Source organism: Triticum dicoccoides, chromosome 6B (assembly GCF_002162155.2).
Source record: "Triticum dicoccoides isolate Atlit2015 ecotype Zavitan chromosome 6B, WEW_v2.0, whole genome shotgun sequence".
NCBI lineage: Eukaryota > Viridiplantae > Streptophyta > Magnoliopsida > Poales > Poaceae > Triticum > Triticum dicoccoides.
In genome coordinates this window covers 11,953,145-11,976,854 of record NC_041391.1, presented here as the reverse complement: position 1 = coordinate 11,976,854, position 23,710 = coordinate 11,953,145, and the positions used below count along the sequence as shown (strand labels likewise).

The 23,710-nt window shown below is 43.4% G+C and overlaps 1 pseudogene; it reads right to left on the bottom strand.

Moving 5' to 3' along the window:
- Positions 1 to 10,472: 10,472 nt before the first annotated feature.
- Positions 10,473 to 13,173, bottom strand: LOC119320532 (annotated as a pseudogene).
- Between the last annotated feature and the right edge of the window lie 10,537 nt (positions 13,174 to 23,710).

Below are 23,710 nucleotides of genomic sequence, written 5' to 3'. Positions count from 1 at the left end.
TTCTGTTAATAGATTTTTTTTCTGTTAATAGATTTTTTTCTGTTAATAGATTTTTTTGGTGATATTATTATTGAATATGCATGTTTGGTGATATTATTGTTAATAGATTTTTTTTGGTGATATTTAGATTGTGTAATTAATTTTGTTCATAGAATTTTAATGATTTTTTTGTTCATAGTATTTAGAAAAAGGAAAAAAAGAAGAAGTAGTTTATATATAGTTGAACTAGCTAGTTGATTTAATAAACTAATTTATTTTACTATATATAGAAGTAGTTTGTTTTTAGTAAGTACTACTTATTTATTTATAGTAAGTGCTTAGTAGTTGAACTAGATAGTTGACTTAATTAATAAAACTAAATTATGAACGTAGGCCGGAAATGTCGTACTCATCGGACGATGAAAACCGCCCGGGGGAGTGCGACTGGTGCCATGACGACCGAGGTATCTGCGACAGGTTCATTGAGCTGGACGAAGATCGGCGCTTCAGCATTAAGCTCGAGGAGACCTGCGATGTTCATACGGTACGCAACGACGACAATAGTTTTTTTTGTAATTAAGCACGACTTCAACTATTTGAACGTGTATTTTTCATCTTTTCCAATTCGACTAGCTTATCCCATGCTTTGCAAGACGCTATGTCTTGGAGAGGATGGGTTTTGAAGACCATGAAAATTTCGAAACCAAAAAATTTATCCTAAGTACCCAACATGGTGTGGATTTTCAAGTAAAGTTGTACAATGCTCAGAGTGTAACCCATTTTGGTTGCAAAAATTGGGATGCATTTTGCAAGATGTATGGTCTTGATGAGGGTATGCTTGTCACCATGGATCTTGGTGATCCTACAATCGAGCAAGAGACACCTTCGATTTGGGTCTTTGTGGATACACCTCCAGTTCTTCCCTCATGCGAGCTAAACATAGTTATTAAGTAATTTATATTGTTTATTTCAAAATATAATGTTGACAACTTATCTCCATTGACAGCTTATTTTCATTCTTCAAAGAATATGCGGAAGATGGTAGACAAAACGTACTACACTGAAGGCTCCGAATTAACTTATCGGGAGAAAAATCATCTGGTCGGATTTTGTACTGATCTTGAGAATTACAATATCTACAATCAAACTCCTCAACATTATGGTCAATACGTGCCACTAGTGCACGTGTTGAACTACGGTAACTACCATGGAGATACCCTGGTAAGATTATTTTTTACTATTACAACATCCGTGCATCTTTTTGCACACTTCTAAAACTAGTACATCATTGCTAACTACAAAGTTATTATTATGTTTTTCAACAGATAATCCCGAATGATTGTGTGCCTCATCTGATGTATACGCGTGGTAGCCTTCATGTTTTGAACATACGACCAGGTCGTCCTACGAATCTCAACTGTCCATACCGGGTTTCTAAAAGAAGTGGAGACATAACAATCAAAGAATGGAAAAAATGTATGGACAGTCATAAGGAGCTTCTTGGAAGCAATAAGCAGCGAAAGGCAAGAATTGGAGACAGGATGATCGCCATTCTTCATAATGGAGAGTCAGGGTCTATATTGTTTTATGCTATTTTATCTTAAGGGTGTTTAGGTCCTACCTGATACTGATGATCATGTGCTAAGAACAATTATGTAGGGTTGAGTTCGATGACTATATATGAGGATGATGATCGTATGACTTATTATTAATAACGAGTAGAAGTTGTATGATGATGCATTATTAGTAGGACTTGTTATTATATATATATATGATGATGTAATGATGCAAAGCATGCATGAGCATGTTATATCTGCGGGTGCAATGAACATAGCACCAGCGTTGATAAACAAAGCATGCATGATGTATGATGCATAACGTGTACAATGTGTAGTATCATAAAATACCAGCAAACGAAAAAGAAATAAAATGGAAACACAAAATTAAATGAAAAAGAAATCATAAAACTAAAAACCCACCAAACCTTATAGTACCGCTTGGTGTTACCAACCGGTACTAAAGGGCTCCAGGCCCCCGGAGCTGGCTCGTGCCACGTGGTTGCCCTTTAGCACCGGTTCGTGCTGAACCGGTACTAAAGGGGGGGGGGGCTTTAGTGACCACAAATTAGTGCCGGTTATGTAACCGGCACTATAGGGCCTTACGAACCGGTGCTATTGCCCGGTTCTGCACTAGTGATATTCCAAAACGTGATGTATTCCCCCAATTATTTGAGCCAAATGATTTCCTTCATAGATTAGCTAGTTTTAGTTCCAATACGCATCATACATAAAGAAGGAAGTTTGCATTGCCCCTATGCACAAATATAAGGTGTATTATTATTTGTTAAGACAGTGATTTGGCCAACAATTGAATTACTAGTAAGCAATTTATCCCTTATATACTGAAAACACAATGAGGAAAAAAGATTAGTTAGATTTTTTTCACACACAGAGAAAAACATGTGGTGGACTAGCATTTCCTTGTTAACTTTGCCAATAGCATGATGGATTGGGTGCTCCAGCAGTTCAGCTCAAGTTGGCATTATCAAGATGTTCCATTTAAAATGACGCGAGGACTTGGTTCAAATGCATGCACACAATGCACGACGCCAGCCAGATCAGCAGGACTAAATATATTTCTACGGATGAAGCATTCCTGCCAATTGCAAATTGATGGCCCTGATCGAAATGCCGTCCCTTCATCTATCTGGGGAAGCAACAAGTATGCACTCTGTTTCATATCAGAAGCACAGAATTGTTTGTTTTGAGTAATTATGTGCACGTCATAGCTGCTGCATTATTGAACACAAGCTAGTAAATATTTTGCATTTTGGTTCACTTAAATACTATCCGAATGAAAGTTATTCATTATTGATTGCAAAGCCTTCACTACCAATTTTGGACCCTTCAAATGTACAACCGCTCTAGTTTCTGTCTTGACCCAAAAGACGCGGCTTGTTAGTCACTTAATCTTATGGTTTCCATGCATGTTAGCTGCTCACTAATTTTACCTTATTAGACTGTCAAAAGAAAAGTCTAAGTTTGTTAGCCCTTCTAGCTTACCAATTCTTAGGGCCATCCATGTTCATCCCATATTGCTAATTCCTAGTTGCAGCTAATTTAATTTCTTGATTCGGATGCCTACAGCTAATCTTCTGACCAGAGCGTGGTGGTCTGACAGACACAAGTTGGCACGATTCCATATCACAACTCCTCATCAGTCACATGCATGCATGTGCTGTACCGCTCCCAAGAGCGGGCTAATTAACTTGACTCGAAGACTTGATTGAAGTTTGTCCACCCTAGCAGACAATGTATTGATTAAGCAAGGCATATATTTCTAACTAAGCTGGATGCACATTGGTCGAGTCATTGTTGGTATTTAAAAACAAATGGCCAGCTGGGTGTGAAACTGCATGTAACTACAAACCTGCACAGATCTACAAAGTTCATGGAGGGATTCCGATTCAGGTATGACAGATGTTATACAAAACCGAAGTTATGCCAAGGTGGATAGAACACAAAAATAAAGAGGAAAGAAAAGAGCAACCGTAATCCATGTCGTGTTGAGCCAACGAAGATGATGCAAGCGCATCTGATCCGAACATGGACACGGCCACGCATACTGATCATGAACACACTATGCAACCAATGACTGGCCGGAGAACCAGAACAACCATTAATGCTGGAAGGTTTGTTGATGGTGAATCTTGGCATGACCACTGGACCGGTCGAGATAATACACCACGAGCCTACACTGCGCTACCATGATGCAAGGAAGAGTTATTTCCCACAAATCGGGAATGGCTGAAATATCTTTTGTAATGCTACCTCGCTCAGAGATTTAGTTTCTGTAAAACAATGCTTTATATCTAAATCTAGACTACGAACAAGAAGGACATGGCTTTCAATAATAACTACATAAAAGGAGCAACCGCCTATATCTGCAACCCAAATTTAGCTCATACATGCTGAAAAATCAATATCATCAGCCAAAAACAAATATCTCAGTGCAGACATGTTTGACATTGTAAAAGGATACTACTACAACACAAGCCGACATTACATAGCTTATACTAACTGCAAAAGGAACAGAATCAGGATTGTCAGGAGCAAAGATCAATGGTACTCACTCTCTAACCAACAGACTTCAGATAGGCAGAAAAGCAAGAAAAAGGCATAGGGAAACGGAACATTGTTCATACATGATTATCCAGCGATGTTGATGTCTTCCCCTGTGTTAGTGCTGTTTTCTGGACAGGCAGCTTGATGTTCCCTGCAGGAATAATCTGAACGAGTAGGCTCTCCTCCGTCGTGATGATCCACCCTCTGCAGCCTGTCCGCCAAGGTTTCCATCCCCATGTAATACATGAGGAGCCAGACGTAGCTCAAGTACTCCACGCCCGTGCCGAGGCTCTTGGCGTGCAGGTACCCTCGGCACCTGGTAGCAGAAAAGCAGAGCATCTCCACCCACACGCCTTGAATCACCTTCCACATCTTGTCTTCATCAAGCAAATCAATCAGCTCCTTGGCAATATTCCAAGCATCAAGGACAAATCCTTCCGGAGAGCCGAGCTCTGGGTCAGCTGTTCCTCTGCCATCCAGCTTTGTGATTATCCTTTGAGCAAGCTCTCTTTCCTTCAGCATTGGCTTCTTGGGCTTGCCCAAGATGTACTCGAGTTCCTTATAGGCCTCGGTGAAAATGGTGCGTCTGGTTCCTGCCATGAGCATATCAGGCTTCACAAAAAGCAGGTACGTCATGTAGTTGGACATGTGTGTGCAGAGGACGGCCGTATCATGATGAACAGATGCTTCACGCCAAGCAGGGCATTGGTACCCGTAATCATGACCTTTGGTACACCAAGAACCATGGCGAGACGGGCCCGAGTAGTGGTAACAGAAATCCGTGGCGAGATGCCAGAGAAGAACACTCTCGTCGAATGACCCTTGCAAGGTCCAGCCAAGCTTGTCGTAGCATCCTTGATTCCTGAGAGTAAACTGTCCCCTGTTCTCATTGAACTTCTTGTAGCTGGGAACATCATTCATGTGTCCTTCCTTCCACCCACATCTGACCACTGTTTTAAATAGCCCGCTATAGTTCCGCTATAGCACGCTATAGCGTTTACAAAAAGTCTTGCGCTAAGAGACTTTGGTCCAAACAAATGAATAAACATTTTAAATAGCGCGCTATAGCTCCGCTATAGCACGCTATAGCATTTGGAAGAGGTCCGCCGCTAAGATGCTTAGCGCGCTATTTAAAACTTTGCATCTGACGTACTGGAGAACCACAGCTGTAATCTTGCAGCACGAGGATCTGGACTTCATGCACCAGCGTTGCCGAAGGATGTTCTTGCACCCTATCGCTCCCACAAAATTCATCAGGATGGGGTACTTTTGGTTGCGGGCGAATAATCCCAATAGATTGTACTGGAAAACCATGTCAGCCAATAACTCTGCACCCTGCATCTTCTCTACTATGCTTGTCCAGCTGAAAGTTCCCGTGTAGAACTTTCTCCTGTTCCTTTCTCTTGAGAGACTGATTCTTTGTTGTGTTCGACGCATGAAGAACCCCAGCCTTGGCCAGCTTTCCGGCAACATGCTTCTCGTCGGACTCTCCTCTTGTCTTAACAAACCGTTTGCATCGAATTTCCTGTACGAGGTCAATCTAGATGGGAAGAACTGCAGCCCAGCAGTAGCACAAATCATGGCATATGTAACTTTGACATCGAGATCATTATAAGCTGTTCTGACACTATGATGAAATAGGGGAATGGCTGCCAATAGGAAGTACATGACTACTCCACGTACCATTATACTATACAATTTCTTGAATCGAGGCAACAGTCTGGCGGAGGCACCACGGACACCAGGGAAAAAATCGGCGAACATCTTATGTTTGGTGTAGAGGAGATCGAAGGTGTGGTGGAGCCCTTCATGCAGTCTCAGATACGCTGTGTTGGCATCAAGCGCAGAGAAGGACTCTAGCGCCTTAAGCCGGTCATTTGAAGAAGGAGAAGCAAGGTCCCCAAACAGCTTGTCGGACTCAAGTTGAAGATCCTCATCGCTGGCCTTTGCCCCAGCCTCAGGTTGAGGTTGAAGGTCCTCATCGATGGGCTTTGCGCCAGCCTCTGGTTGAAGTTGAAGATCCCCATCGCTGGCCTTCGCCCCACCCTGGGGTTGAAGTTCAAGATCCTCATCGTCGGCCTTCGCCCCAGCCTCGGCAGCGCAGCAACCTGCTGCCCTTGGGACGAAATCTTCGAGCCGATCGATGCTGCCATCTTTATTCGTCGTCCTCCGAACAGATTCTTCAGAGCTGACGAGGCTGTTAATGCTGGCGCTGTAAAGTGCCCAGGGCTTCTCGATGCATTTCAGGATGCCGGGGATGAAGAGTAGTATTGCCGCCTGCAGCAACCTCCTGTCGCTGCGAGGCCACGACTTCCAAAACACGTAGACGGCGATGGTGATCTGAGACACGGCAGTGAGCACGTGCCGCATCCACAGCTCGTTGTCCTCGATGTTGTAGGCGGTTATACTGTCCCGCCCACCGAGGTGGATCAGGAGAATAGGCGCCCACACCACCTCCAGTACACCAAAGTCTTGCCCCCGGTCCCTCATCTTGTAGCGGTTGAAGAGTGTGGCAAGACCATATATTGCAATTGCGTCGCTGCCGAGGTATGCCAGCCAGGTTACGGGCCTAACCCAGCAGAATCTGACTGACATCTGCCGCATGATCGAAGCGATGGCGAGGATGTACTGGATGACCAGGCTACCAAGGACAAGGACGCGCAGCTGAGAATCCTCCCACCATTGCACAGCACTTGCAACACCCATTCTCTCCCCTTCTATCTCTCTCTCTCACACACACACACAAAATATTTCAGTCTTCACTCCCTCTCTCACCCACTGCAAATTCCATCACTATGTGGACGGACGCTAGTTAAGACTTAAGACCTAAGACCGCTTGCTTGCTTGCACTTCCAGGAGTTCTTTAATTACATTTTACTTCTATAATGATCTGCACCTACCAGCCTGCTGTCATGACATGGCTTAACTATATTCTACGCGACCTGACCCATAACTCCATACACTTCTCTTAGAAAAAGAGCAAGTCTCTAGTTCCTCACGTTGCCATGTTTTTAGCTGGCTGTTTCATTTTATAATGGTCTTATTAGCTGTATACAACTATAGTAACTAGCGCAGAAATTTCTAGGTTCCAAACGCGTACTAACCTATAGTAACATGAACTGCACTGTTTAGTGATTCAAAATAGTGTACTTCCTCCGGTCCTTTTTAGTGATTCAAAATAATGTATCTCTACTTTGATTCACAATTGTTATTAAAATACATCAAGATTCACAATGCCAAATCACTATTGTTAGATTTCATAATATATACATTGGGTATTACAAATGTTGATATTTATTACTACAAATTTGGTCAAACTTTGTAAAGTTTGACTTGATACAAATCTAATACACGGAGTACAAAGGACTGGAGGGAGTATTAAGGTGGTTTAAACAAAATGAGCAGTTGACCCCAGCTCTCTCTCTCTCTCTCTCCCGTGTTTGCTTCTTCTGTTTTCTTATATCTATGTTCTCAAGAGCTCTTTTCTTGCCTTGCTTGTAGCTTCAAGTTGCATGTATCTATATATGGAGTAATACTAGGGGTGGCTTAGTTGGTGCTAGTGAAGTCTTAGTTGGTTTTCAGTTAGTAGTTTCATATTCCCTCGTACGATGTAGATTAGACTAATGGAGAGGCAAAGTTTAACATGGCTGGGAACGTGGTCTCACGAGTGCACTCAAGTTGTCTGTAGATGTGCAGAAATTATACTATCATAGACTGCTAGTGGGGTTGTTAGGGAAGAGCTGCTACAATTATGCTATCATGGATTGCTAGTGGGGTTGTTAGGGAAGAGCTGCTACCGAGGCACTATGTCGACATTAGCACATGTAATCCCTCTAGATCTGTGCAAAACTATATGTTAAAGGAATCATAGAGGGTACGTCTCAACAAAGTACCGTTTATTTTCATCAACTTGAACTTAAAATGTGAGATTTCATAAAGCAGTATTTTTTTTATGTTTTTTGGTATCTGCAGCATGCCGTCTAGGAAGTATTTGTTGTACTTGTCCAAACAAAATGCGTGCCCACCAGAGTTTTAGATTTCGTCCGAAAAAAACGAAATTCCGGCGAAATTCGTCCGTTTCGTTCAGCCCCGGTAGATATGTTAGGCGGCCAAATTTTTCGCCCCTATTTGATTTTTTTTGGCCCATTTCAGTGTCCAGCCCAGCTTGGATAGCCCTTCCCGCAAAGTACAAGGCCTGAATAAGGCTCCTAAACCTAAACATCATCAAATTCCCCACATCACTTCTAGCGGCGGCGCCTTCCTCGCTCCCGATCCAGATGTGCTCGCGCTGCCGCCTCCTGAGCGCATGGCCTCGGCCACAGGGTGCTAGCTGACCGTTCCATATGCCTCTGTCCGGCAGCTTGGTTCGGCGACAAGTGCAAATATGGCCATAGCTCGGTCATCGGCCATTGGACTAGCGTGCAGCGTCCGTGTGCTGCTGGCAGCCGGAACGGGACCACAAGTGAGCAGCTTGATTGGATTTTGCTGCAACTGAAGCGTATCATGCGTGCAAGCAATCAATTGGTAGTTGCAATTCTGTAAGATCCTTATTCACTTCATTTGCTGCAGGATTTCAATTTTTGGTAGAATTTCGTCCAAATTTCGCTCATTTTTCATTCAAAATTTCAAATTTTGATTCAGTCTTCTCTTCCAGAATTTTCCAGAAAATCTGAAATTACCGTATTTCGCCTATTTCGTCCGGGGACGGTAAAATTTGCAAAATGAAATCCAAATCCTCGGTGCCCACTGGGCCAGATATCTATAGTTTTCTTTTTTGCGAAAGCGATATCTATGTTTTAGTCCTAATGTGCTAGCATGCTTTGACCTCTTCACTGAAAAATCTTACAGTAATCTTCATTGGTTTTCTGGACGTGATTAGCCTAAGATTAAAATCAGAGAAAAGGACAGAGGAAAGTCTAGAAGAATATATTGCAGTTCTGAAAAGATAAGCTTGAGCAGATGTTGCTTTGCTTGTGTCTAGGCTACAGGACTATGACCTAGTTCCTCGTTGCCTGGGTTGAAACGAAGAGTTGCAATAATACGTGGATGCAAAAGCATCTTTCTACATAAAAATCTACTGGGATTTGAAATTTGCTCTGTTTTTTTCTCATGTTCTTGAATTTTATGCATCTTAACTGGATAGACCACTATGAGATCATTGTTGGCCAGGTCCCTCTGGTACAACTTCTCCACTCTCCTACCCATTGCACAGATCTTTTGTCTCGTCCAAAAAGATGTTCTCGGCATCATCCCCGAGACCAACCACTCCACTAGGACCCTCCACAAAGTAAAGGATGGGGTATGCGAAGGTCGAGGTGAAGACCCATCGTCCTTGTCTTCCAGGAGCTCGGTACGCCTGGAAAAAATTAAGAGGGAATGTGTCCATCATTGCGGTACACACAAACTACAAAATGGCTCGGATTATACCCGATGGTGTTCTTAATTTGTAAGGAGAAAAGATTCAAAAATTGAAATATATGCATAAATTTGACAACAATGCAGACACAAGAAAGGACTGGTATGAGTGTCTTGATAATATAATAAAAAGAGCAGAGGGAAGTGCGTACAACACCATAGGAGTAGATATTGAACTTTGTGTGTCCCAAAAAGAAGATATTGAAGTTTGTACTAAATCAAGGCATAGAGAAACAATTCATCCAAAATTGGCCAACAACCATATAATCCAAAAGGTCTTCATAGAAGAAAACCCATATGGGTCGAGATCCAAAGAAGACCAAAAACAATGTCAAAAATATACAGTTAAGACAAGTACATTACAAAATAACACATGGGTTAAAACTATAAATTCATGTTTACTAGTTTATCCAGACAAGGGGTGCAATTGTGGTAGGAAGAAGAAGTAGAAGACAAAGACACGAAGACACAATAACATGTATGCATACTCGTGGACGTATATCAAAACTGAATGGAAGAGAATGAGGTAAGTACCTCCTAGTGGTGCACCATGATTTAAGCAATGCTCACTGCCCCCTCCTCTCTGGTGATACGAGTTATCTTGCGCGCACCACCATCGTCTGGCCGAAATAGTAAACATCAATATATAGTCATATTATAGATCCAATGAAAACATGTCTGGTTGTGTACATATAGATACCTCTTCATCAGTGGCCCAAACCTCTCCACCATCACGTAGCACACACTTCAGTGATTGAATAATTAACCTCGGACCTCGGTAGCATCTATTCTTGGTCCTGATCCGTGCCACAAGAAGATTCCTTGTAATTATGCCTTCGTATTGCAAGGGCGGGACTGTTGCGGTGGATCCTGGTGGCATGCCTCAATTTTGCTTGTGTTTTCTCCATCTCATCAGCTTCGCAATTCTTGCAATTTCGCCAATAGGTGACTTTCTCAAGCAAAGGCATGCTGCTCGGTACCATGCCAACAGCTTCCATTCTCAAGCATAGGAAGCACACCCTCCCCACACTTGATTTCTATGTTGGTGCCCAAATATCTCAAGTTTCGGAACTTGTCACTTTGTACAATACAATACGGAGAGAAGTTGTCCACACTCAAGATGTAGAGGCATCGGGGTGATCGCAGACATCCGAGGATCTGCAAATCCTGTTGTTCCACCACCTGAGCTGTGAACAGTAGGTATGATAGGTGGGGAAGACAAGAGGATACCATCCACGACAACTGTCTTGGTAAAACCATGCCAGACAGTCTCAGTTCACGAATCTCGTAAGGTGCTGGCATCCAATCTTCCTAGCCGCCATGCTGAGGCCACTCATCTGTATCCTCTGAGTCACAGTATATCTCTAGAGTTTTGATTCTGCGGAGGTTGCATAGAGACTTCACAAGGGCCCTGTGAGCACTCTCATCCATTTTGTCAAAATGGATCTCGAGCACCCTCAACTCCGTTAGGTTCCCCAAATCTATGAAGAAGTTTAGAATCTTATCCACGGAGAATAGTCACAACTCTTGTAGAGAGGTTAACTTCCCTACACCTGCCATCATTCGTGTGGCCTTGGAAGCACGCAAGCACATCAATTTAATTAGCTGACCTATAGACAGGGACAACTCTTCTATACCACTTTCCCTTACATCCAGTGAGTGTAAGTACATAAGCTCTCCTATTTCTTTAGGGAGCTCATCAATAGGTGGGCCAAACAGTCCTAGGTATCTCCAGTGAACCAACTTTCCAACATGCTCAAGGTGACAACCTCCCGCCAGAAATTCACATTCCTCTAGAACAAGTACACACATCACTTTAAACCTCAAAAGTGAGAGCATCCTACTATCACAACATATGCTAGCACTAAATGACTGCATGTGTTCCATTTCCATGCTTGGGGTGTTCCCGATAATTATTTTATGGAGGGCTAATCTTCGAGCATTGTTGCTTGAAGATACGGTTATTGTGATGATCTGCATCATGTAATGTCACAAATATTTAGTTTACTCGATAAGATATCGATGAGATCAAGAACCATATCATGAACACGACAACGCCCTACATTTACTCTATGGCATGGCTCTATCCACAGGATCATGGTCCTATTTATGAGCTCGTTCAAATAGCTCTCTCCCTGCTCAAATGACCCTATCCCATGTTTATTTCTAAAAAAACCTTCTGCAACCCACCGCCATATCAGTAAAATTTTGTTGATCCAATTATCTTCCGAAAAACACTTAGGTGCAACAAACTAGTCTTCAGGTAATAGGGAAGATCATAATAGCTAAAAGCCAATATCTTTCTCGTGTTCTGACAACTTCATTGTCTTCATGCCCAAAACCATTAGAGTCATAAACCTTAGACCAATCCTCCCTCTGTTTACCAGCAAGCAAGCTAGATATTTTAATGATGGATAATGGCACACCGCCACACTTTCGTAAAATTTTATTAGATACTTCAACAAACTGGTTATCAAGACTAGTACCTTCCTCCCCAAATATTCTCGAAGAGAATAATTTTTTGGAGTTATCGTCAGTGAGTGGTTTCATGTTGTAAATACCACCTACTCTTTGGGCTACTTCACAAATACGAGTAGTTTCCATTATTATACTTCCAAGATTATTCTTTGGAAAAGCATATTTAATCATTTCCCATGTTTGTGCATCCCATATGTCATCGGTAACAATCAAGTACCTATTTTCATGGGAAGGCCAGAGCCTTGAATTAGTAAAACCATATGTAGTGTTCTATCTGCAAAAACGTGAGAAGCATGCCAACCTCAATTCCAAAAAGGCATAACAAACACATAAAAAGAAGTTCTGACTCGAAAGGAGAACTTAAGATGTTAATGTGCGAAAACAAAATCGCAAGTAAACTAAGACAAGTAATCACAAATGAAGGATTTGTTACTCGCTCCGGTCCATATTGTTTGTCACTCAAACGGATGTATCTAGCACTGAAATATGTATAGATACATCCAGTTGAGTCACAATTAATATGGATCGGTGGGAGTAACCATTATGTAGTCAGTTCTAAGAAGAAAGTTGTCATCACTTTCTCATGTTTTTGAGTTGTACGAGCTCTAAGGTCTGCTTTGAGTAGTTTAATTTCCAAATAGTCTATATTAGTTGCCATCTTTAATCTAGTATGAAACATGCTATCATTTTCAGATGGCTATTCTAGATGTTTTTATCTATATACACAAGAAAATGGAGAGTTGACTTCACAACAACCAAAATGTGATATGTATATATGAAAAACCACAAAAGTAATGGATGACATATTAGAGTGCAATTGATGGTAAGTAAAGTTAACTATGGTGACTTGCCTATTGTTAGGCATATCACACACAAAGATTGTATTGACTAACATAAGGTGGAGTAGAGTGTACCTCTTATTAGAAAGGAAAATTCTCAGGTGGTTGATGAGCTGCCGTACATCCATCATTGATGCAATAGTACACATTTGTAGGCCAAGTTCATGAATGATGTCCCCAAGAATTTTTTTCATGTCAGGATTCTGACCCACTAGGACGAAATCTACATAGTCGAATTTCTTGTTAAGCGTGTCGTGCACCGCTTTGGCAAGGGTTGTCTTGCCCAATCCTCCAAATCCAACAATGGAGACGGTCTTGAGCTTTGATCTCTCTGGCATATGAGTGCCCTTGGACTGTCGGAGTTATGGATATGGGGGTACCCAGACTTGCCTGCCTGTGGCCCGCGGCATGGCCCCATCGACGGCATGGTACGACCGAGTTTCCACATCAAGAACTCAAGACCCTTGCGAGGGGCCAAGCCTCGCGAGGCGGTCGACACCAAGTCCTCCAAGGGGATCAGCCTCCTCAGGTTGGCTCCCGAGGAGTGGAGATTTCTATGCAAGGCCCACCTCATGAGGCTTGGGTGATGTGAGCCATGACGATCGAGCCCAGGCGGGCGCGAGTGGCCCAGTGTACAGTTTCCTCTTCGGTGCAAAGGAGGTAAGCAACAGGCGCTGAATCCCAAGGAAGCAGCCAAAGGTTTCCATTCTCGTGCGACAAGACCAGGACCGCCAGGACGGTAGGACGGAGGTCATCGCCGAGCCCACCGCAGCGTCACGACCAGAAGCTTTTGTAGGCGAAGACCACTTTAGTCAGGATAAGATATACTCGTTGTCTCCCTTCAAATTTGGCCATTGTGGGATCCCTTCCCTCCTCCATTCGAGAAGAGGACCAAGGCCACTATAAATAGGACCTAGCCAGCACCAAGGAGGGGGACCGGATCCATTCCTTCCTCACCAGCTCACCAGCTCACTTGATCCCAAGAACACACCTCCTGAGGTTGTTCTCCGCTGTACTAGTTCTTCCTCAGCCCCTCGAGGCAAATCCACCACAAAGCAGGAGTAGGGTTTTGCACCGCTAGGTGGGCCGAACCTGGGTATATTGCTGTGTCCCATTTCCTTCGAGCTCGATGCATTAGACTGTGAGATTAGCGAGTCGGCAGACTGGGGAGATTGAGATCTTCGCACGCACCCCAGAGTTCGAACCTCTCAAGGGTTTGTGGAACCCGTAATCTAACATTTGGCGTGCCAGGTAGGGGTGCGTCAAAGATCCGCCAGTCCGTCCGATGTGCTCCACTGTCGGCTCCAATGACGGGCGCTCCACCGTAGACTGGACCATCGCGCACCTTTGGGGGCGCAATGGACCTCCGGGCTTTCACCCCCACCCTGCGGCGGGTGAAGTGGCCACCCAATTTCAGGCCGGAGATGCCGCCCCGCTACGACGGGGCGGCAGATCCAGCTAGCTTCCTCCAAGCGTATGAGGCAGTTTGGCTAGACGCCGGGGACGACAAGGTCATGGCCAATTGTCTCCCCATGGCCCTCGTGGTTGTGCCACGTGCCTGGCTGCTCAACTTGCCAGAATCTTCTGTGGCTTCCTGGGAGGAGCTGCACGGCCTCTTCGTCGCGCACTCGCGGCGCCGGCGCCCCACGCCGTCGCCGCCCTCATCGGTGTCTCTCAGGCGCCACCCTCGGACCTCCACGCCAAGCAGTTCTTCCGCCAAGTGGGTGCCGCCTGCGTGCAGCCGGGGGCTCCCTCGGGGTGGGCGGCGCCCAAGGCTGACCTCACGTTCAATTCGGAGGACCACCCATCTTCCACAACGGGTGCAGGCTGATACGTCTCCAACATATCTATAATCTTTGATTGTTCCATGCTATTATATTATCTGTTTTGGATGTTTAATGGGCTTTATTATACAATTTTATACTATTTTTGGGACTAGCCTATTAACCGGAGGCACAGTCCAAATTGCTATTTTTTTTTGCCTATTTCAGTGTTTCGCAGAAAAGGAATATCAAACGGAGTCCAAACGGGATGAAACCTTCGGGAGAGTCGCTTTTGGAACAAACGCAATCCAGGAGACATGGAGTGAACGCCAAGGAAGCAATGAGGCGGCCACGAGGCAGGGAGGCGCGCCCATAGGGGTAGGCGTGCCCCCGACCCTCGTGGGCCCCTCATGGCTCCCCTGACTGACTTCTTTCGCCTATATATACTCATATACCCTAAAAACATCTGAGAGCACCACGAAACCCTATTTCCACCACCGCAACCTTTTGTACCCATGAGATCTGTAAGTGCATATAGTGCCCCTTAGTGATTTTGGTGTATTGAAGACTTATAGGTTAAGGGACTAATATGTTTGTGAGTGTACATAGGCTCTATAAGTCAATGAGGAGTTTGATATTTACAGTGAAAGTCGACCCTTAAAAATCAATGTCTTCGGCTGAAGACTGTGGTTCTCCTGAAGACTTACAAAGTGAAGAAATCGGTGTGACCATGAAGACTTGATATTCATACGAGGAATCTGAAGCGCGAAGAACTTTATTTTCGTAGTTTCATTTTCTTCTTCTTGAGTCAAAGGAAACACCGTACTATTAAAGGGGGTCGAGGTAATACTAAGGAAATAGATTTCCAAGTGATGCTCATCTCAAAATCCTACACCTACCCAATCCTTTGAGTGAAGCCATTGGAAATCTCATATCAGTTCAGTCAATTTCTTCAGTGACGGAGATGAAGATCTTCTGGTCTCTGAGGACTTTGTTCTGACCGAGTTAGGAATTCGCCAGTGCGGATTGCCTACATAGTGAGGAACATGATAGCCCTGAGGAATTCGAAGCTCAAATCCGACCATTGCTATGGCGCGCGCCAGCTGTCCCAAAAATATCCTACCACGTAACAATCATATCAGACAAGAGCATTTATGTCTTATCATGTCGGGTTGCTCCCTAGGCTATAAATAGCCGCCCCCTACAACAACTAGCTGGTTGGCTGCTCCGAGAGAAACTGACACTTGTCATTTGAGAGCATCCCATTCCTCCGAGGACTTTGAGCGAAATTCATCAAGTGAGGAAAACCAAAATCCCAAACCCAAACCTACAAAACCCAAAAGTGATTGAGCATCACTGAAGAGATTGTTCCTGTGTGGAACCGATGCTTGTTACCTTTGAGGACTGTGTATCCTCCAGACGGTTAGGCGTCATGGTCTGAGCATCCAAGAGGAATTGTGGATTGCCGAGTGACAAAGTCTGTGAAGGTTTGGAAGTCACATGTGAAGACTTACCGCTACTGTTGGGCGAGGTCTGTGTGATCTTAGCTCAAGGAGAATACGGTGAGGACTGTGTGTCCGGGACTGTGTGTCCTCGAGTTTAAATACTCAGCTGCTCCAACCAGACATACAACTGTCACAGCTCTTGGAACTGGTCTACCAAATCATTGTCTTCACCAAGCCTACTGGTTCTATTTCCTCAACCCTTTCATTTCCTCAGTTGTGTGTTGATGAACCTGATCATTACTGTTTGAAGACTTTGACTGAAGACTTTCTCTCAATCCTATTTCTTCAGTCTGTTTGTCTTCATCCTGCTTATCCTGTGTTTACGCTTTTTGTAGTCTGTGTTTGTCTTTCATTTCATCATGATGACTATGCTGTTACTCTGTTTTGCTTATACCTGAGTACTTATTCCGCTGCAAGTAGTTCTTCGCTTAGGAATTTTCTCACCCTAAAATTCCTTAGTGAAGAATTCATAAAATCGCATATTCACCCCCCTCTAGTTGACGTAACGCACTTTCAAGATCCCATCTTGGGGCCTTTTCTGGTGCTCCGCTGGAGGGGGAATCGATCACGGAGGGCTTCTACATCAACACCATAGCATCTCCGATGAAGTGTGAGTAGTTTACCTCAGACCTTCGGGTCCATAGTTATTAGCTAGATGGCTTCTTCTCTCTCTTTGAATCTCAATACAAAGTTCTCCTCGATCTTCTTCGAGATCTATTCGATGTAATTCTTTTTGCGGTGTGTTTGTCGAGATCTGATGAATTGTGGGTTTATGATTAAGATTATATATGAACAATATTTGAATGTCCTCTGAATTCTTTTATGTATGATTTGTTATCTTTGCAAGTCTCTTCGAATTATCAATTTGGTTTTGCCTACTAGATTTATCTTTCTTTCAATGGGAGAAGTGCTTAGCTTTGGGTTCAATCTTGCGATGTCCTTTCCCAGTGACAGCAGGGGCAGCAAGGCAAGTATTGTATTGTTGCCATCGAGGATAAAAAGACGGGGTTTATATCATATTGCTTGAGTTTATCCCTCTACATCATGTCATCTTGCCTAATGCGTTACTCTGTTCTTATGAACTTAATACTCTAGTTGCATGCTGCATAGCAGTCGTTGTGTGGAGTAATAGTAGTAGATGCAGAATCATTTCAATCTACTTGTCACGGACGTGATGCCTATATACATGATCATGCCTAGATATTCTCATAACTATGCACTTTTCTATCAATTGCTCCACAGTAATTTGTTCACCTACTGTAATACTTATGCTATCTTGAGAGAAGCCATAGTGAAACCTATGGCCCCCGGGTCTATTTTCCACCATATAAGTTTCCGATCTATTATCTTTTGCAATCTTTACTTTCCAATCTATATCGTAAAAATACCAAAAATATCTATCTGATTATCTCTATCAGATCTCACTTTTGCAAATGGCCGTGAAGGGATTGACAACCCCTTTATCGCGTTGGTTGCAAGGTTCTTATTTGTTTGTGCAGGCACGAGGGATTTGAGTGTAGCCTCCTACTAGATTGATACTTTGGTTCTCAAAAACTGAGGGAAATACTTACGCTACTTTGCTGTATCACCCTTTCCTCTTCAAGGGAAAACCAACACATGCTCAAGAGGTAGCAAGAAGGATTTCTGGCGCCGTTGCCGGGGAGTCTACGCACAAGTCAAGACATACAAAGTACTCATCACAAACTCTTATCCCTCGCATTACAATATTTGCCGTTTGGCTCTCGTTTTCCTCTCCCCCACTTCACCCTTGCCGCTTTACTCGCCCTCTTTTTCCCGTTCGCCTCTTTTTTGCTTGCTTCTTGTGTGCCTGTTTGCCCTGATGGCCTTGCCTAAAAACGTTGATCCTCATCTTAGAAGGTGGGAAGAAATCAAAAATAATGTTAGAAGCTTGATGACTTTACAATTTGAGCATAATAATTTCTCTAGAAACGAGCTTAAAGAACAAAAAAGCTTTATGGACTACATGAATAAAGAGCTTGATGATATGTCTAAGGAATTTTATGGTTGAAATTTCAGTTTGCTCGTCTTCAAAACTTAATAACGCAAATTTTGGATAAACATGCCACCTTAGTTAACGAGATGGCCACCAAACCAGAAGGGTTAGAAGGAAATAGGGATCAAGATCTAAAAGTGATCGATGTGTCTCCTATTAAATCTCTTCTTTGCAATATGAATCTTGATAATGATCGGACTAGAGATGAGTCAACTTTAGTTAAGAGGCGTCCCAATGATTCGGAGTTTTTAGATCTTGACGCAAAAATTGGTAAAAGTGGGATCGAAGAGGTCAAAACTTTACATAGCAATGAACCCGCTATTTTGGATTTCCAGCAATTATTCTTTAATAGATTGTATTTCCATCTGAGCAAAGGTCAGTACGGCAGAGTGCGTGCACTGGAAACTGCTAAGCTGATTTGGGATAGGTTGTCCAGGGTCAACGAAGGAGTCTCAAATCGACGTGACTCCCGAGTTGATGTTCTTCGCAATCTCTTCAACCTCTTCAAAAGACTCGACAATGAAAATGTTCAGCAAACCTTCGATCGCTTCACTGACCTCTCAAATGAGCTTCAAGCACTTGGTGCCACTGATATCACCGATCATGAGGTGGTGAAGAAATTGCTGAGGTCACTTGACACCTCGTTTGATGCCCTCACACTGATGATTCAGGAACGTGCTGATTACAAGTCACTGGATCCCGCTGATATCCTCGAGAGGCTAAACACTCATGAGTTCCAGCTTGTTGAGAAGAGAGATCTCTATGGACCGAGCTATGGAAGATCACGTGCACTGAAGGCCAAGGATGTATCTGAGTCCGAAGCAGAGGATTCTGGTAGCAGCCTTGGTGATCCTGAAGAATTGAGCCAAGAGATAGCAATGCTCGTGAGGAAATTCCAGAAGTTCTCTCGCCGCGGCCGTTTTGAAAAGACTTCAAGAAATGATGATTCCTCATCCTGTGACTACAACAAGAGAACTTGCCACAAATGCAAGAAACCTGGTTACTACATGTCTGATTGTCCTCTATGGAAAAGGAATCAAAGAAGAATAAGTACAAAGATGACAATTATGATGACTCAGAGAAGAAGAAGAAATCTTCAAAGTCTTCATCATCAAAATCCTCAAAGTCTTCATCTCATAAGAAGAGCAGTTCCAAGAAGGCCCGGGCATTCATTGACAAGAAAATGGACTCTGAAGTGGAATATGAGGATAATGTGGAAGAGGAGGAATCTGACTCTGGTATAGCTAGCCTAGCCCTCGCTACTGCCTATGTCAGCAAGTCCATCTTCAACACTGAAGAAAATGACTTCCCCGACTCTGCTGACAAGGGCAACAATGACTATGCTCCCACCTATTGCTTCATGGCAAAAGGTGCAAAGGATGAACAACCCAAAGCTACTGAATGGGCCCTCGACAGTGGATGTACAAATCACATGACTGGTGACAGGAGCTTGTTGATGGACACTGATTTGTCACCATCTCATCTGAAGCATATCACCTACGCTAACAAAGGCAAAAGCAAGGTATTGGGTCTAGGTAAGGTTGCAATCTCAAAGGATAAACACATGGACAAGGTCATGCTTGTTGAGTCCTTAGGATTCAATCTTATGTCTGTCTCAATGCTTTGTGATCTTGATATGGTTGTTGTCTTTGGCAAATTTCATTGCCTTGTGCTAATGGAATCTCACAACTCCAAAGTCTTCGAAGGCTTTAGGAAAGGAGACTCGTATATTGTTGATTTCACTGCAGGACCACAACCTGCCACATGTCTACTTGCAAAAGCTTCAGAATGTTGGTTATGGCATCGACGACTTGGTAATGCTGGGATGAGGAACTTGCATACACTCGCGAAGAAGAAGCACGTCATTGGCATCGAGGGTGTCAAATTCCTCAAAGATCATCTTTGTGGGGCTTGTGAGGATGGAAGGGTCGCCAGAGCCAAGCATCCCTCGAAGACTATCATGACCACTTCTCGTCCCGTTGAATTACTTCATATGGATCTATTTGGCCCTACTCATTATGCCATGTTCACTAGTTCTGCATCATTATATGGCTTTGTCATAGTTGATGACTATTCTCGTTACACAAGGGTGCATATCATCACTTACAAAAATGAACTGCAGGAAGTCTTCAGATGACTTTCCTCAAGGGATTCCACTAACTTCGGTGTGAAGATCAAGCATATCAGGACTGATGATGGAACCGAGTTCAAGAACACTGGCCTCGATGAATATCTTGATATGCTTGGTACTACTCACGAATTGTCTGCTCCTTATACTCCTCAGCAGAATGGCATCATGGAGCGCAAGAACATGACTCTTGTTGAGATGGCCCGCACTATGCTTAATGAATACAAGACACCTGAGTGCTTCTGGCCTGAAGCAATTGATACTGCGTGCCACATCATCAACAGGGTAAACCTTCACAAATTCTTCAAAAGACCTCATATGAACTCCTCACTGACAAGAAACCCAATGTAAGTTATTTCAAAGTGTTCGGTGCTAAATGCTGGACTAGAGATCCTCACCATAACTCTAAATTTGCACCGACAGCACATGAGGGTTTTATGCTTGGTTACGGAAAGGACTCGCACACCTACAAAGTCTTCAACATCAATCATCACAAGGTTGTTGAAACTGTAGATGTGCGGTTCGATGAAACTAATGACTCGCAAAGAGAGCACCTACCTCCTGTGCTAGATGAAATGTCACCTAAGGAATCCATCAAGCTCAAAGCTACTGAGGATGTCATCCCTACCAAAGAATCTTCTGAAGAAGTCATTCCTGATCGTGAAGAAAATCATGTTGTTGCTGCTGAAGAAACTGGTCCTGAAGAAACTGCTGGGCCTAAGCAAAGTCGTCAACCTGCACATCCTTGCATTGCAAATTAAGTGCAAAGCCCACTAAAGTAGATGAAGCATTCATGGAATCCGAGTGGATTCAAGCCATGCATGATGAATTGCATCAATTCGAGCTCAACAATGTGTGGGAGCTTGTCAAGTGACCAGACCCACGCAAGCACAACATCATTGGTACCAAATGGATTTATCGCAAAAAAGAAGACGAAAATGGCCTTGTGGTGAGGAATAAGGCTCGTCTTGTAGCTCAAGGCTAAATATAGGTTGAAGGAATTGATTTCGACGAAACTTTTGAACTTCTTGCTAAACTTGAGGCTATTCACATATTGCTTGCTTATGCTAACCATCATAATATCATCTTACAACAAATGGATCTGTAAAGTGCATTCCTCAATGGTAAGCATGAGGAAGAAGTATATGTTGCACAACCGCCAGGTTTTGAGGATCCAAAATTTCCAGATCACGTCTACAGAGTCAACAAGGCCCTCTATGGCGTCAAGCAAGCACCTCGGGCGTGGTATGACACACTGAAGCAATTCCTCATGAAGAAAGGCTTCAAACTCGGTTCACCTGACCCAACTCTTTTCACCAAAACATATGATGATGAATTATTCGTGTGCCAAATATATGTTGATGATATTATCTTTGGCTGTCCTAACCAACGTTACAGTGATGAATTTGCCTATATGATGAGTGAAGAATATCAAATGTCTATGATGGGAGAATTGAAATTCTTCTTAGGTTTTCAGATTCATCAACAATACAATGGCATATTCATATCTCAGGAGAAATACCTCAAGGATGTGTTGAGGAAATTCGGCATGCAAGGTTGCAAAGGCATCAAAATTCCTATGCCCACAAATGGCCATCTATGCACTGATGAAAATGGTAAAGACTTCGACCAAAAGGTATAACGCTCCATGATTGGCTCTTTATTGTACCTATGTGCATCTAGGCCGTATATTATGCTTAGTGTTCGCATGTGTGCCCGATTTCAAGCTACACCGAAGGAATCACACCCTAAGGCTGTGAAGCATATTCTTTGATATCTAGCTCACACACCAACACTTGGATTATGGTATCCCAAGGGTTCTTCCTTTGATCTCATTGGATATTCAGACACTGACAATGCTGCCGATCGGGTGGGCCGCAAGTCAACGTCAGGCACATGTCATTTCCTCGGACGATCCTTGGTATGTTGGTACTCAAAGAAGCAGAACTGCATATCACTCTCCACTGCAGAAGCTGAGTACATTGTTGCTGGATCTTGTTGTGCTCAAGTACTATGGATGAAGCAAACACTCAAGGACTATGACATGAATGTGAAGAATGTGCCACTCTACTGCGACAATGAGAGTGCTATCAAGATTGCTCACAACCTAGTTCAGCACTCGAAGACAAAGCACATCCAGATTCGTCATCATTTTCTTCGTGACCATGTGTTGAAGGGCGACATCTCCATCGACCATGCAAGTACTGAAAACCAGGTGGCCGATATCTTCATAAAGACCTTGGATGATAAGAGATTTAGCAAGTTGCGGTGTGAGCTAAATATCCTAGAATCTTCGAATGTTCTTTGAAAAGGACACACATCCTAACACTTATGTAGACTTGATGACTTAGATGTGCAACACATGAAGTAACGTTTTTTTCAATCAATGAAGACTAACCCTCTAAGTGTGAAGAAATAATGAAGAAATTGATTCTCAGAATCCTACGTGAATTGTACGCCGTGTCTTAAATCATCTTCCTTATACGGTGGGTTACGCCACCATCCAAAGTTGAAAATCTTCAATTTGAGTTTTTCTTCATTTTTGAAATTCCTCAGTTTTTCAAATTCTTTAACTTTGCATTGTATTCACTCCTTCCGTCGTTGTTCTTCATTTGACTATATATATGAGTTTATGTCCTCTACAACATTCACTTATTGCTAATTCTTCAAGTTGACTTTTCTGCTAAGTGAATGTGATCGGACCCTTCCCCCTCTATGCTAAACTTAACCCAGTCTGTTCAAAAATTCTTCATGTGCCCTCTATGTGAAACTCGTTCAAATTCTTCATTGTGTCCTTGTCAGCTGAAGAAATTGCGAACGAAGCTTTAAAATGTCCTTATCTGAATTTTTAGCGTTTGCCGCTCAAACCGTTACGCATTCCATGATATACTTATCTATTCACCCATGATCTCACACGATCTCCACCTCTCAGTATGTGGGTGACACATGTCGCACAAATGAGAAGGGTCAGGGGCACATTCGTCCAAATTCTTCGGGCGAACAGTTTTTCACCTCAGCTATAAATACCCACTTCCCTTCCTCATTACACTTTTACTCCGCTCGACCTCTCACTCCCTCGCTCGAGCTTCTCAAGCCAGAGCGCCGCCGCTACCTCCATCGTCGTCGGTGAGGAAGAGCTTCACTGCCTCGACCTCGTCGCCGTCGTACTCGCGCCGGCCGCGGAAATCTTCCCTCCGCCGCCGCCGTAGACATCTTCTCTGCCAAGTTAGGGCGTGGAAGATCCGAGCCGACGAACTTCCAAATCTACTCTTCCAGTTCGTCGTGTTCTTCATCAAGGGTAATTAAAATTTACTTTTACCGCATTTATTCTACTGATGATTTTCATCAAATCTTCAAAAGGTGTTTATTCTTCATCCTCCACACTCTAAACACCTAGCACAAATCTTCAGCTCTTGATCTTTATCTCTAAGTGACATTTTTCTTCATGATTTCTCAATTGTGTGA